The 15,804-nt window shown below is 33.0% G+C and overlaps 1 long non-coding RNA gene and 1 other non-coding gene across 4 annotated transcripts; one reads left to right on the plus strand and one right to left on the minus strand.

Annotated features, from left to right (window-relative positions):
* The first annotated feature begins 1,601 nt into the window (after positions 1-1,601).
* LOC127899042 (uncharacterized) lies at positions 1,602-11,203 on the plus strand. Of its 3 annotated transcripts, XR_008050827.1 has the most exons (5): positions 1,602-1,873; positions 2,088-2,164; positions 2,349-2,570; positions 9,834-9,997; positions 10,289-11,203. It is a non-coding gene; the product is annotated as an uncharacterized LOC127899042 (long non-coding RNA). The 3 variants fall into 3 exon arrangements; XR_008050826.1 differs by lacking the exon at positions 2,088-2,164 and having other exon boundaries at positions 1,607-1,873; XR_008050828.1 differs by lacking the exons at positions 2,088-2,164; positions 10,289-11,203 and having other exon boundaries at positions 1,613-1,873; positions 9,834-10,186.
* A 1,107-nt stretch (positions 11,204-12,310) lies between these two features.
* Positions 12,311-12,417, minus strand: LOC112496611 (small nucleolar RNA R71). Its single transcript, XR_003063135.2, has one exon. It is a non-coding gene; the product is annotated as a small nucleolar RNA R71 (small nucleolar RNA).
* Between the last annotated feature and the right edge of the window lie 3,387 nt (positions 12,418-15,804).

The raw sequence follows: 15,804 nt of genomic DNA on the forward strand, positions 1-15,804 counted from the left end.
ATTGATAAATTATTGATTCATACAATTTCTTCACGCCCCACCCCCCCAAAACACAAAAAAATATTTTTATACACATTTTTTTTTGTTTATTAGTGTGTGTTTTGTTTTTTTTTTGTAATTTAGTGATATACAAAACAAGAATGTACTCATTTGAGTTTTATTTTTATAAATTTTATATTACAAGTTATTTAAATAAAAATTTAAAAAATATAATTATCAATATATAAATAAAAATTTATATATAGAGAGAGTCCCCTTCTAATGAGGACGTCCTCATCTTATTAAAATGATGACCAAACTAAAAGATAAACAAATTCATTTGAAAAAAAAGATCATATTGAAAATATAATTTATTTTACGTAAATAAATTATAAGTTATTTGATGATAATAAGTGTGATTTATTTTAAAATTTTGTTGATAAATATTTATCATAAATAATTAATTCTGTAAAAGAAAAAAATTGATCTTCAATATGGTAAGAAATATATACCTGTAATAGTAGTTTGACGATTACAGTTAAATAATCTATTGAACATTTAACATGAAGTGTTCAATTAATTTTTTTTAAAATTTTATTCAAGCATAAATGTTTGATAAATTTTTAATATTAAGGTTAAAAATCAACACACATTAAACAACTGAATTACTGAAATTAAAATAAGTATAAAGTATTATATAGGATCCAACTACGGCGCAACAGGTGTACCGTGCCTCTTTTTGTTTTCTTTTTACTGCACCCCTTACACTCTTTTGTATTAAAAGTTTATTAAAGTAATTTCTTTTTCCTCTTTCTTCACCCCCTCACCTCTAGATTATGTCGGATTTGTTTTTTAAATTTCAATTAAACTTGTAATCAACCAATTGCAATCAATAAGAGTCAATTTGACATTCTTATTGAAGCTACTCCATTGTTGCCTTACGATTCATTTTCTCTATATCACATAAGTAATAATGTTTTTGCACCCACACTCTACTCATCATCTACAATGAAATTCAGGTGCAAGTGAATTGGAATTTTTATTTTATTTTTTATTAAGTTTCTTCTTCCCATTTTTCTCCTCCTCCATACATCTCTCCATTTTCTCCTTGAACAATCTAATTCTAAGGCTTTCCAATAATTGGTTTTATTATTAGTATTTTTATAAGTAAAACTCTCTATTATGTCAATGGGTTTATTTTTTGAGGTAAAAAAAATATTTTAGTAGATGATCAAAATTTGGAGCTTTGACAAAAATCAAAACCCACCTTAGGTTTTGTTATCATCGTTGATACATTTGGTATGCTTGATCCCTTGATTATAAGTTTTTGCTATCTTTATTGTTGTATCTGGTATGTTTGTTCTCTTGATTATAACTTGTGAAGTGGATATTGTAGCACGATGATGATGAATTGGTGATTAGTGATTCTTGCTGAGAGAATTTGGGAAAAAGATGTTGGTCTAAAATTTTACAAGCCTCAACTTTTCTGAATTTTTAGCAAACAACAGGGGACTGGATTAATAAATAAATAAACACATCCTTGCCATTGAAACTACTTTTGTGTCAGCTCTAATGATGGTAGCACAAAAAGATAAAAATAAAGGTATGATACACCCCTTGTACTGTAGCTGGATATTGTCTTCTAGCAATTTCTCATCTCGAATATACGAAATGATTGGGTCCATCCAACTTTCCCCTTTATCAACATGCATTATCTCGAGTTCGACTTCGACCCTTGGTGTAGTCCTGGCCTCCACCGGGGCGTATTTTGGGATCTTAGAGTGTGCCGAGATAGCAACCTAACAAGGACATCTACTTTGTAATTCTCTTCCCTCGAGATATGCTCTATTATGAGTTGTTGAAATTTGGTTGCCATTTGCTTGGCTTTGTTCAGGTTTGCCTTCATTTTCTCTCCCTTTTGCCAGAAAGTTTCCATTCAAATGATTCACTATTAGATGGAAATCTGTTTTAAGTTTTACTTTATCGTCTTGTAAAGCATGCTTTAATTTCAACCTATTGATGAAGTCTACATATTTTGCTTTGTGGTTGGTCGCCTTTAATTCGAGTTTTATAGCATAAAAAACTTTCTTTCCTTTTGGGTTGTATAGGACTATCCTTGCTCCAGCTCCACAAACTCGAGAGTACTCATTTTCTAATACCAACCAATTCCTGCTCGTATCTTCTGGTAGCTTCTTTGGCTCCTCATTGCCTTTAACTATAAGAGCTTCTTGATGCTGCTCTGACCACTTTACTACAAAATCTACTAGTGTTTATACCTTTATTGTTGCTCACAGTCTATAGCTGATATCATACTCGCTCAATTCCACTGACCGCTTTACTAAACGCTTTGAGGCTTCGAGCTTGTGTAGGGTTTACCGCAATGACAGGTTTGTCATAACCTCAATTGGGTATGCTTGAAAATAAGGTCTTAGCTTTCGAGCAAGGGCCATCAATGCCAAGGCGTATTTCTCTACTAGCTGGTACCAAGTCTTTACATCAAGGAAGGCTTTACTAGTATAATAAACTGGGTGTTGTGCTTCTGTTTCCTCCCTTATTAGCATTGAACGGGAAGCCCATCTGGAGACTACTAGGTAAATATACAATCTATCCCTTGCTTGCTCTTGGTAAATTTTATAAGCAATATCTATCAATGCCAATGTGCAAGTATACACAACAAGTAATAAAGTGATAAGTATTCAAGATCGTCTCCACAGGGATTGATGTTATTCAAAATGTTATAGCACTCACAATAACGCAACTCAACTTGAAACCAAAACAAACAATTGTCAAATAATTTCTATCGTAATCAATAATTGAAATAAGAACTGAATAAGACAATACTGTAATGAAACAAACTAGATTAACTGTGTCTAAGATTCAATTGAGAATATAGTAGTTGAATGAGCAAACTCTCCTAATGGGGTGACTGTTGTTTACCAAATTAGCACCAGTTGTTAGAATAAATGCTGCAACACCGGGCAGAATAAATTGGCATCCTCAGCTATCGCATGTTGGAAGTCTCATACCTTTAAATCTACTAACAATGACCAGTTGCTTATATATTTATGGTACGACATTATAACCTTTAATCTTTTTACCCTACAAGGTGAACACCTATGTCTAGAGTGTCACATATCTTAACTTCAAGTATTACCCTTATGGGATTCAGGATAACCTAATCTAGGAAACTCGACTTAAGAACAAGTAATACTCTAATAATGTTCGCTAAGACATGCCCTTTTGCTACTTTATCTCCGCTAAGACATGCCCTTTTGCTGCTCTATCTTAACTGAAACCATTAAATGAGTGGTCAACCGAAATAACAATTATATTCATAAAAGCTATTAGAGTAAAATGCTATAGCAATACGATAACAACATATAAGAACAGTCAAGAACCCATTGGATTATTTGTCACTCAACTACAAGTAAATTTAGTTCATAATCTGGATGAGAGAAATAAACATAAACATATTGGTCTCGGAATACATCAAATCAATTAGAGGAAGAATATAAATATAAGTTGAGCACGGTGGAAATCAAAGCCAAGTAATTCTGTACGATTCTCCAATGTTGCCGAAACAATACTCTTCAATTCTGATCTTTTTCTTCTTCGTTCCTTCTAATTATTCTAATGATAATTTCCTTGCCACCCCTTTATGTGGTGCACCTCTCCTTTTTATATTGCAAATTAGGTTAAACCAAAGCCCATGAGCGTGCATGTGTTTAAATTAGGAAACATGCAGGTTGCGATTTTATGGCTGACCCGCGCTTAAGTTTTCTTCCGCATTGCTCCTAGATTGCTACAGCACTGGTTGCTCTAACAGCTGCTACAACACTGCTTTATTCCCGATTGTGCTTTACTTCTTTTGTGGCCATCTTTCTTCCTCCTCTTGCTCTTCTAATGCCTCAACATCCTCTCATGAATTTAAAACCTACAATTTAGAATCTATTTTTAGCACAAATTACTATGATTCAAGCAAAACTTATTAAGACTCAAGTAAAATGAATGTTTATGCAAAAGGTAACCAAAATGTAATAAAAACTCCTTATTTGTTCTCTAAATGACCTTGATTCAAGTCTAGAATTGATGTAATAACTCTTATTTCCTAGAGTTATCATTCGCGGACTTGACAATAATGGTGCTCTACTTAAGTAATCCTTTAACTGCTCAAAAGCCTCCTTGCACTCTAGTGTCCACTTAGTCTTGTTTCATTTTCTCATGATCTTGAAGAAAATATGACATTTGTCTGCCGCCTTTAGGATGAATCTATTTAGGGATGCTAGTTTCCCTATCAGACCTGTATTTCTTTTAATGTGAGAGGCGACCTTATTTCTAAAATAACACGAATTTTCTCAGGATTAGCTTCTATTCTTTTGTGGCTTCTGATGAACCCTAAGAATTTCCTGATGCTTGCTCCAAACACACACTTTTTTAGATTTAACTTCATCTGGTATTTCCTTAATAGGCTAAAGTTCTCCTCTAGATGCTACATGTGATCGGTAAGATCCTTAGACTTGATAATCATATTGTCCATATATACTTCCATTAAGGTACCTATCAAGGGCTTAAAGATGTTGTTAAGTAGCCTCTCGTCTATTTCTCTAGTGTTTTTCAAGCCAAAGGACATTACTTTGTAACTGTAAAGTCCTTGATTAATAATAAAGTCATTATGCTCCTTATCCAACTTGAAAATGAGAATCTAATTGTATCTTGAAAATGCATCTATAAAGCTGAGGAGGTCGTGTTCTGATGTGGAGATGAACAACTGATCAATTTTTGGTAATGGGAAATTGTTCTTTGGGCATGCCTTATTAAAGTCTGTGAAATCTACACACATTCTCCATTTATCGTTGGCCTTTTTCACCAACACCGTATTAAATATCCAATCAAGGTTACTTACTTCTCTAATAAAGTCAGCATGCAAGAGCTTGTCTACCTCCACACTAATAACATCGTATCTCTTTTGATTGAAAGATCTTTTATCATCTTGGCGAACACATCAAAGTGTTGCCACCTAAATTCTTATAATCTGGTTTTCAATTCACTCTCCAACTTGGAACCTATCTTAATGGTTTTCAAGCTTATTTGATTTCATCATTATTAGGGTCTCCATTGGTTTTTGTTTGCCTTTCTTAGACTCTCCTCACGTGTTAAAGGATGTGACCTACATTGTCTCATTGGCCGCTGATTCGTAACAACTCTTCACCACCCTCTAGTCACCTTACCTTATCATACCATTTTATTCAGTATTTAAGTATCAAATAGTAGGTGGACATTACAGACTTATTAATTCTCAAAAACGTTCTCTTAAGTATTATCTAGTAGGTCTAGTAAGAACTATTTTCCTATATATATATAAAGTCAACATCATTTTATTTCCAAAAGGTTTCATCCTAGCAGTGATCGGTAGGTCCATAACTCCTATTGACATCAATTTCCTCCTCCAAACCCTTTTAATGAGATATTGATGGGCTTTAACTTTAAATCTGTTATTCCCATCTGATCTAAACTGGCTTAAAAAAATGTCAACTAACCTGCCTGACTCTACTAGAATTTTATTATGCTCCTTGCTTGCTACATTTGCCTTAATAACTAGTGCATCTGCACTGGGGTACAACACTTCTTCTTTGTCATCTTCGGTTCACATAAATGTTACCTAGCTAGTTTTTGTGAGCTCTAGTAAAGGCTTATTAAAAAGGACATTGTGGTTGGGCATAGTATATTTCCTATAATTTTTGCAGGCCTATTGAAACCTCCTGCTAGTGTGGGGCCTCTTGCGATAACTCTAGTTGTGGGTTCTTCTCTCATTAGGTTTACTATACCTGCCTCCTTTGGTATGTACGATTGATCTACCAAGAGAAAAGAGTCATCAACATATTCATTTAGGTAACGGTTTCTTATTAAATCTTATCAATATATTCATTTAGGTAACGGTTTCTTATTAAATCTTATCAATATATTCATTTAGGTAACGATTTCTTATTAAATCTTCTAATTGATTTTTCACACCACAACATTGTGATGTGGTATGCCCATGGGTAGCATGGAATTAATAGAATCTGCTACTATCTCACTTGTGATCTTTTCCGATGAAAGGTAGTGGGGGTACAACAACCCTCTATCTTTGATAGAATGATAAAGTTTTTGCAACGACACCTTCAGAAGTTTGTATCGCCCATATGTAGTACTTTGTTCAACTAGTTGAACAGTTCTATCCCTTCAGAAGCTTTCCGTTTGGCAAGCAAGGACTGGATGTAGTACTTTAGTTTTGTTTAATCTAGTGTCTTGTATAATTGTCAGGTGTGGTATTATGCTATTATGGTTTGATGGAACATTTAGTTGGTAACTGAACTTTAGTTGATTTCTATGGGCTGATATGTACGATCGATTTTTGTTTGGGTGAAATGAAGAAGGCGTGTTGGCCTTGGGAATATTTTTTCTCTTTGTTGGCCTAGGAAATATGATTTATTGCGGACGACTTTCATTAAGGAAATTTTTCTTCTTATTGGCTTAGGGATTTACATTAGCCTTGGGAAAAATAAGTTGTTTCGGAGAATTTTATTAGGGAAATTTTCTCCTAAACTGAAATTTTTTTGTGGAAATATACTAATTGTTCTTCCTTAACATAAGAGGGAATATTAATTGTTCTTAGATATTTCCCTTGAACTAAGGTTCTATGAGGAAATCTACTTTCCCTGTAATATAATAGAGGAATATTAATTGTTTTAAAAACTTTTCCCTTGAACTGAAATTCTAGGAGGAAATCTACTTTTCCCTTGACGTATGAGGGATTTTTTTTTCTTTCAGCTTTTCCAATTTTTTTTGTTCTTTCAGCTTTTCCCTTGACGTAGGAGGAAATATTTCTAGTTTTTTGATCTAGAAATCTAATTTTCCCTTGACGTAGGAGGGAATATTTTTTGCTACTTTTCTCTTGACATAAAAGGGAATATTCCTTGTTCCTTGAACTTTTTCATATACTAAACTTGTACCAAGAAATGAGAAATTTCCATAGGCAATATGGTCAGTTGTAAAATGGATTTTGAGATATTTGGAAGCATATATGATAATGTATAAGATGATCATGAGCGCTCATAAGTCAACGATGAATGTGGATTCCTGTGAGATGCATAGATATGAATGTTTATGCATGCGAATGCTAATTAGTGTAGTGCATGAGTTTTTTGAGACTATGGAATAGTTTTTACATTTTGTGATCAATTGCCCGAGTACATGAGTTGTACAATGTCAATTCGATCAATATTTTCAAGAGTTGTAAGAGCTAAAACAGAATGTTCCTCTTTTACAAGATATCAATCTAAATAATCATTTAGATTAGTCTAGAATGTCATTCAAATGGACTTTAGCTTTTTCCTTTTAGGGCTGCTACAATGGCATCATTTGCTGTGGAAGCCACCTGGAAATTTTTTCTAGATTCTTCTTAGGATCTTTTGAATTTTTTGTTGTAGGCATTTTTGGAACCTTTTTTCCTCATCACTATCAGTTCCTTATGTGCCTTTTTATGTTTATTTTGTGTGAATTTTGACCATCTCTTTTGGTGAGCAATTTACTACTTTGTTTCTTTTTAGCTTTTCCGGGCTACTGTTTTGGTTGTTGCTTAAGGGCACGCATTATCTGGTGTGGAAGACATCTGAAAATTCTTTTTAGAGCTCCTTTAGGATTTTTTGAGTTCCCTTCCATAGGCATCTTTGGAACCTTCGTTCCTCATCACTATCAGCTCATTATATTTGTTTTTGGGCTTATTCTATGTGGGTTCCGACCCTCTCTTTTGGTGGTCAATTTGTCTCTCTGCCTGTTTTTACCTTTTCCGGGGCTACTCTTTTAACTATTGCTCCAATGCAGGTATTTTTGCCTTTAATTTTTAGTTTTCCATAGTTTCTACTTCCTTCCAGAATCAGTATTTAACATTATGAAATTTGCAAATAACTGAAGAGTAAATACGAAAATGTAAAGGTTAGATGCGTAAAGATAATTATTAGTTGCATATTATGTCAGGAAAGTCAAGTTAATCCATGTCGGTATAATACCCATTTATCTATTTCCCATCGGGAGGTGAATGTTTGGGTTTTCCTTAGCCTCACACATTTGTAAGTCAAGTAAAGTAAAAAATGTCATAATTGTTAGATTAAAACATAGAGTTATGTTGATCCACGTCCGTTTAATACCCATCCTATATTCCCCTTGGTAAGGTGGATGCTTAGGTTTTTCATAGCCTCACTCGTGGAAAAAGAAAGAAGTATCATAGAATAAATAGATTGGCAGGAACGTAAATAAGTTAGCATAGTTGCTAGGAATGAGCATAATAAAAGGAAAATAAAGAGAAAATAAAATGAATGATAAATTAGTCTTAGGTTTAGCCATGGAGACTATTTTAAGCCCATTTGACTATTGTTGACATTTTATTTTGGTCAAAGCTTTATGTTGACCAAATGGCTCCTTCATCTTCTTTATTTTCTCTATTTTTTTCAAATAAGGCATTTGGAGGAGAGATCTCCATTTTTACTCTTGGATTTTTGGCTTTAATGCCTTTTTGAGCATGTTTGACGTTTGAGTGTCACACATAAGCCCATTTTTCATAAGCATATATGAGTATTCACCTCTTTTTCAACTACAGCCAACTAGATCTAATCTAAAAAGATAATGGTAAAGTAGTGTTCATGTGGGTTTTAGTGAGAGAAAAATTTTCAACCTAGTTTCCCCATAGACGGCTCCAATGAAGGTGTTGGAATTTTTTACCTTCACACGTATTTGTAGCTTGTAGAGAACTTGTCACAATCGTTGGCCTCGATTCCGGAAGGGTGAGTACTTGAAAAGGGCACTTCGACACCTAAGTTAGTGTTTGATCAAGATTAAATAAAGAAGAAAGATGGAGAAAATGAGTTTTCTTTCTCTAAGGATGAACAATGATCTTAGAGGCCAAAAGCCTCCTTTCTCTTAGAGATGGGTCTCTATTTATAGATGATGAATGATGTGGATTTAGGGTTTTGCTTTGATATGTCACCCATCATTTCTGTACACGTGGAGGTGAATATGATCTAGGGAAATATTTCAGCCCTGTGTATTTCCTTAATTGTATGACCTTTGGGTGCGATTTCCTTATACTAATGGATTGCGGAACTAATTCCCCCCTCTTGCCATTTTTATAAGCTCTGAAAGAATTTTTCCTTAGGTGTTATTCCCCCGGAATAACTTGGTGTTATTTACCCCGGAATAGCTTGGGTGTTATTTATCCCGAAATAACTTGAGTGTTATTTTTCCTTAATACCTTCTTTTATCTGATAGGATGGGCACATGATATGATTTGGTGCCTTTTGGAATATGGCACCTATAACTTAACATATAATTATAAAACCTTTGAATTATAAAAAATGATGATTTATTAAACAAAATTTTGGGCTTTTTAAATGCTAAATCATTCATATTTGTAAGATATGCAACAATGACATTTCTAGTTCTTATAATCTTATTGCTTTATAACAAAAAGATATTGATTCATCAAGAGTCTAGACTAGGCTAAAAAGAGAGGGAAAAGGTGCTTGAAATTCCAATATCGTACCCAAAAATCTCTTGATTCATCTTTCTTTCAAGTTAAATTTAATTCAAATAAAAAATTGAGTGAATTCAAGTCAAATTTATTTTCCATTCTTTTATGATATAGTTAAATTTACTGGTTTCTTTATCATATGAGTGAATTCAAGTCAGATTTATTGTATAATCAATATGAAATAGTTGGTTGCTTTCGCTATGGCTATTAGTTTTTGAAATGTTATAACAAATTCCTCAATTCAACTTGCAGATTTATAATGTTTTCTTCCTCTTTTTTTTTTTTATAGAATGAGTTGAATAGTCAAGTTTATCAAGGAACGTTCTAGTTAGATGGATCAAATGACATTTTAGGTAAAGCCCTACAGAAGCAGCCAAATGGAAGCAGAGTGCAAGGAGTGGGACAATTCGTCACCCCATCCATGTACTTCATGTCCCTGATGCTACTGAGTTGGTAAGAGAAAGAAAAATGTATCAAAAGAGTTTTCAATTTATGTTTACTCAACTGGAGCATATGAATACAAAGTTGAATGCCTACAACAATACTGAACTGGGTAGCTGATAACTCTATTAAATGAGAGTTATCATGACACTTTTAGACTTAAATCAATATTACTTAGAGAGTAAATGGTATGTTTTTATTGCATTTTAGTTATATTTTGCATAAACAACTATTTTAGTTTATTTTTAATAAATTGAATTTGTTTTAGATCATCTTATGCTTAGATTATGTGCATAATTATAGGTGACTGAAAACCCAAGTTTTAGGGAAGAAATGCTGCTGCAACAGACTTGCAGAGATAATGACAGAACTTGGCTATAGAGGAGTTAAAACAAGACTAGATCAGTGAAGATGCTGTAGCTGATGCTGTAGCAATTCTGGAGCACTGACCGACTAGATTTCACGCACAATAACTAAAAGATTGCGATCTGAATTTTCTAAAAATAGAGGATATGAGCCACACACTTTCGGTTGCACTAATCCCAAGTTATAAAAAGAGCACACATGAAAAGAAAATGAGATAGAGCCGTCACCCAAGGAGAATACAAAGAAAAACAATAAGAAAACAAAAATTTAGAGATAGATTTTAGGGCTATAACAGAGGACTCAAGGAGAAAACAAAGTAAAAATTACAAAACCCAAGCAGAACTCAGTTCTTCTTTTTATTTTCTTGTTTTTATTTATTGATGAGGATGTATTTAATGGTTAAAATAATTTATTTACTGTTCTATCACAAATCATGAACTGAATTTGATAATGGTTGAGTGAGAAACGATCTTAATGGATGTTTGATTGACATATGTGTGTTGCTTTATATTTGCTATAGCATTTTGTCTTAATTTTATTTATTGCAATTCTCTATTTGGGCTGACCACCTATTTAATGGATACTAGCTAAGAAAAAACCTAAAAAATGTCTAACTTAGTGGGTCAAATTAAGACAATACTTGATTTTAGATTGGATTTCTCAAGTTGAGATTTACTCAACTTGAATAGGGCCATGCTTGATCTAAGAAGAACTAGACATAAGGATTCACATTGTAGAGTAAGTGGAACCTACAATGCATAATGTTATATATGATGTTAGCATAACAAATGGTCACTGTTAGGTTGTATTTAGATATAAGATATCTAACAGGCGATAGCTAAGGATGCATAAGGGATTCTGCCCAGTGCTGTAGTTGGTGTTGTAGCAATAGGGTCTAAATTAGAGAAACAATCAACACCATTAAGTGAGTTTAATTACTTAACTACTCTATTCCCATTGAGTTTGTCCTGGTGGTTGGCTTGAGATTTTTTTCTCATTGAAAACTATTTATTACATTCATTCTAATTTAGTTAGTTTATTCGTCTCATTAATTATTTTGCTTTAATTTAAATAGAAATTATACTGTTAAGATTGTTGTAGCAAATTTGATAACATCAATTCCTGTAAAGACGATTTGAATACTCATCAGTATATTACTTATTGTCTACACTTGCACATTGACACCCATAGCAATAAAAATCACCCTACAAGTTTTTGGCACCATTGTCGGGTATTGATTGTTCATTGTGATTTATGAAATTAATCTTAATGGGTGCTAATTTTTAATTTAATTTTAATTTGTTTATTTTATTAACAGGAGTAATCTAGGAACCCTTGTATACACAATACAGAACTGTTGAATTTCAGTTTGATCAAGAAATTGAAAGAACTGCAAGGAGATTGAGAAAAAAGTAAAGAAATTTAAAAATTGTTGTAGCAATGGATGATTTGCAAGATATGAGGAATTTGAACCCTCGTGGAGTAATTGAACCAGTAAATGCACAAGGAGGTCAAGAATGTTATAATGGGTAGATTATTTATGGCCAACCAGGGAATAATAATATTATTCATATGGCAGATGATAAAGATAAAGCCACTTGAGATTATGCAGTGTTGACCCCTCAAGCCATAAATTCTGGAATAGTTAGACCTGAAGTGCAAGCTGATAATTTTGAGCTCAAACTAGTGATGTTTCAGATGCTGTAGATAGTGGGGGGCTAATTCAATGGACTGCCATTAGAAGATCCTCACTTATGCTTTAAGTTGTTTTTCGAAGTAAGTGATGCTTTTAAGATTACTAGAGCATCACAGAAAGCATTAAGCCGCAGACTTTTCTCGTTTTCTTTAAGGGATCGAGCAAGAGCATGGTCGAACTCTCTACAACCTGATTCCATCACCATATGGAATGACTTGGCTGACAAATGTTTGATGAAATACTTTCCACAAACCAAGAGTACAAAATTAAGAAATGAGATCACATCCTTCCATCAACTTGAAGATGAGAGCTTGTATAACGCATGGGAAATGTTCAAAGAGTTACTCAGGAGATGTCCTCATCATGGCATTCCTTGATGTATACAATTGAAAACCTTTTACAATGATCTTAATCCAAGCACTAGATTAATGGTGGACGTTTCAATAATTGGAGCCTTGTTATCTATGTCTTATATTGAGGCTTATGAAATTTTAGAAAGGATAGCCAACAATAATTATAAGTGGCCATCTACCAAAGAAGCTGCAGCAAGAGGAGCAGAAGGAATCCATAATGTAGATGCCTTGACAGTATTATCAGCCCAAGTAACATCATTAACAAATATGGTGAAAGTTGTGACTACTGCTCCAGCAACTGTTAACCAAGTTACATGAGGTCTCTTGTGTTTATTGTGGAAAAGGACATTTATTTGACAATTGTCCTTGAAATCCAGCATCAGTTAACTCTGTGGGTAACTTCAACAGACAGAATCAAAATAATCTTGGATGGAGACAGCACCTAAACTTCTCATGGAGCAATCAAAACCATAATGTTGCAGCATCTAGTGGACAAAATAGGTATGCTCAACCACCTGAATTTCATCAACAAAATTAAGGGCAAAGAAGCACCAACAATAATCAACTCAGTTCTCTTGAAGCTTTGATCAAGGAGTACATTGTGAAAAGTGAAGCAGTAGTTCAGAGTTAAGTTGTATCCTTAATAAACTTTGAAAATCAGATTGGATAGCTTATTACAACATTGAGTAACATACCTCAGGGTAGTTTACCCAACAATACAGAGGATCCAAGATGAGAAGGAAAGGAACATTACAAGGTGATTAATTTAAGGCCTAGAAATAATGTTCATATTTCAGTTGGTGCACAAAAAGAAGCGTTGAACCCATTTTAGCCCAAGAAGAAACTCAATTTGAAAAAGAACCACAACAACCTACTTTCCGACCCACTGGTGTGAATAGCCAAGTTACAATATCTACAAAAAATGATGATCCATCACCTGATGGTAAAGATCCTACAACACCATCCACATCAGCCCATAACATGGCAAAAAAAAAGCAGTTTGCACAGCCTACAATAGCACAATACCCATCATCTTTCCCTTAAAGATTCTAGAAGCAAGAGTAAGATAAGCAATTCAGCAAATTGTTGGAAGTGTAAAGTAACTACATATTAATATTCCTCTTGTCGAAGCCCTAGAACAAATGCCAAATTATGTGAAGTTCTTGAAAGGTATTTTGGTAAGAAAAAAAAGGCTTGGAGAGTTAGAAACGATTGCTCTGACACAAGAATGTAGCCATATGCTTCAAAACAAAATTCCTCAGAAGTTGAAAGATCCAAGGAGTTTCACAATCCCAAATTCCATAGGAACTAAGTACAGTGGTAAGGCACTTTGTGATCTGGGGACTAGCATTAATTTTATACCTTTATCAGCGTTCAAGCAATTGAGAGTTTGAGAAGTTAGGCCAATGACACAACTTAAAAGTAATTTTAAACTCCCAAGTATAAGAGTGTCTTGTTGTATTATAGCTTGGTGAGTCTGAGGTCGATCCATAGAGAAAAGATTTAATTTGTTTATTTTATTTTATCTAAAAATTGAAATTAAAACTTAAATATCAACAACTTAATTTAAATGAAACTATGAAATTGAACTAGTAAGGGTTATGGATCCACTCTTAGAAGTAAATAAAACTTAATAAATTCTTTTTGCCTTTTTTTAGATTTATTGCCAAAAAGATTAATTATATAAATTATTATTATTATCCCTTTAATTTTATGCCAAAATTTAATTTGTCTACAATAAGTCAAAATACCATTTTACCATACCATATATTAAGATATTAAGAATTTATTGTGCCAAATTCATTTGTTTGTCTACAATAAATCAAAATTTCAAAATATAAAATATGTATAAAATTAAATAGAAAATAATTTAATTTATAAAATAAAAAATAGAATTTGATTAAATCATATTTATTTCCTAAGAGTTTCACCTTCCCCTAACTAATATTATTTAGTTAAGCATAATTGAAATAAAAAGAAGTAGTAAAATTGAATTACTTATAATTAAAAGTAATAAAAACAACTAAAATTGGAAATAAAACTAATTTTATTTATAAAAATAATTATACAAAATATTAAAAACACACTTGAAAATCAAGATTACAGGGAGATTGAGAGAATTTGAGAAGAAAAGAGTTGTAGAGAGATGATTAAAAACATAAAATAAGGCTCTATTTATAGAAAAATAAATTCATAATCCAGTGTGTTGCGGTTCATCATAAGCTTCATGCATGTGCTCTTCACAACCTTTAGATCAAGATCCAATGGCTGGTCAAACTTCAAAAGTCAACATCACACGTGGCAACGTTTGACTCGTCCGATTTGCCCAAAGAACGGATGAGATTTGGCGGGTTAATGGGTAGATCGGGTCGACCCGAATACAAAGATTCGGATCCTACAACTTGCTTCACCAACCATTGCCACGTGGCACAATCATGGCCATTGAATCATGGACGGTTGAGATTTAGTCAAAATTGCCAGCTATCCCATGCACTCATATCTATTATAAGCTCATTTCATCATCCAATCAGTGCTCGGTCAACAGAAAAAGTCAATTTTTTTTACACAAGCCCAATTTTAAGCCGATCTTGACTGATCTTAAGGTTTTCGGACCTCCGGAATCCAAATTTGACCTCCGTTTATCTGTTTGGAGCCTTGAATTATGTAAACTTAATATTTTTCCTAATAAACACATAAAAATACACAAAATTAAATATATTTAAAACATAATTAATAATTTCTAATATATTACATAAACACAAATATAAATTATAACATAAGCATAAAATAACATATTATCGCTTGATAATTAATCAAATTTTAATACTAATCACACCCCCAACCAGCTTATTGCTAGCTCTCTAGCAATTAAAGTGTTATATTAAATTAAGATTTATAAAATTCACATGCAAGTTAATAGTTGTTCATCTATCATTTAAACTACCAAATAAATGAACTCTCTCAAATTTCTTTACCACATTGATATTCACTCATTATCCAGAATATCATCAAACCTTCTTTTGTGCTCAAGTAATTAACACAATACTTATGGGGCTTCATTAAAAGAAAAACAACATTTTCGTTCCAAAATTCATTAGAAATTCTATCTTTAGGCAGTAGATTATTCACACATATTTTTAAAATATTACTTTCTAACTCGTGTAGCGAGCTTTAGGTCAGTGACTGTTGTGCAAATTTTATTGAACTCGCAAGCGCACGAATCTATTGTAGAATAGACTAATGGTGACGAGTGTCGATCCCACGAGGAAGTGGATTTTAATTGTGTGTAGAATTAATTTTGTAAATGGGTGGTTGGATTTGTGGTGAAAATGATTTAGATTATCCTAGAATTGAAATGGCGAGAATAAATTCTAAAATTGGAATTGAAATGGCGAGAATAAATT

Source organism: Citrus sinensis, chromosome 8 (genome assembly GCF_022201045.2).
Source record: "Citrus sinensis cultivar Valencia sweet orange chromosome 8, DVS_A1.0, whole genome shotgun sequence".
Classification (NCBI taxonomy): Eukaryota; Viridiplantae; Streptophyta; class Magnoliopsida; order Sapindales; family Rutaceae; genus Citrus; species Citrus sinensis.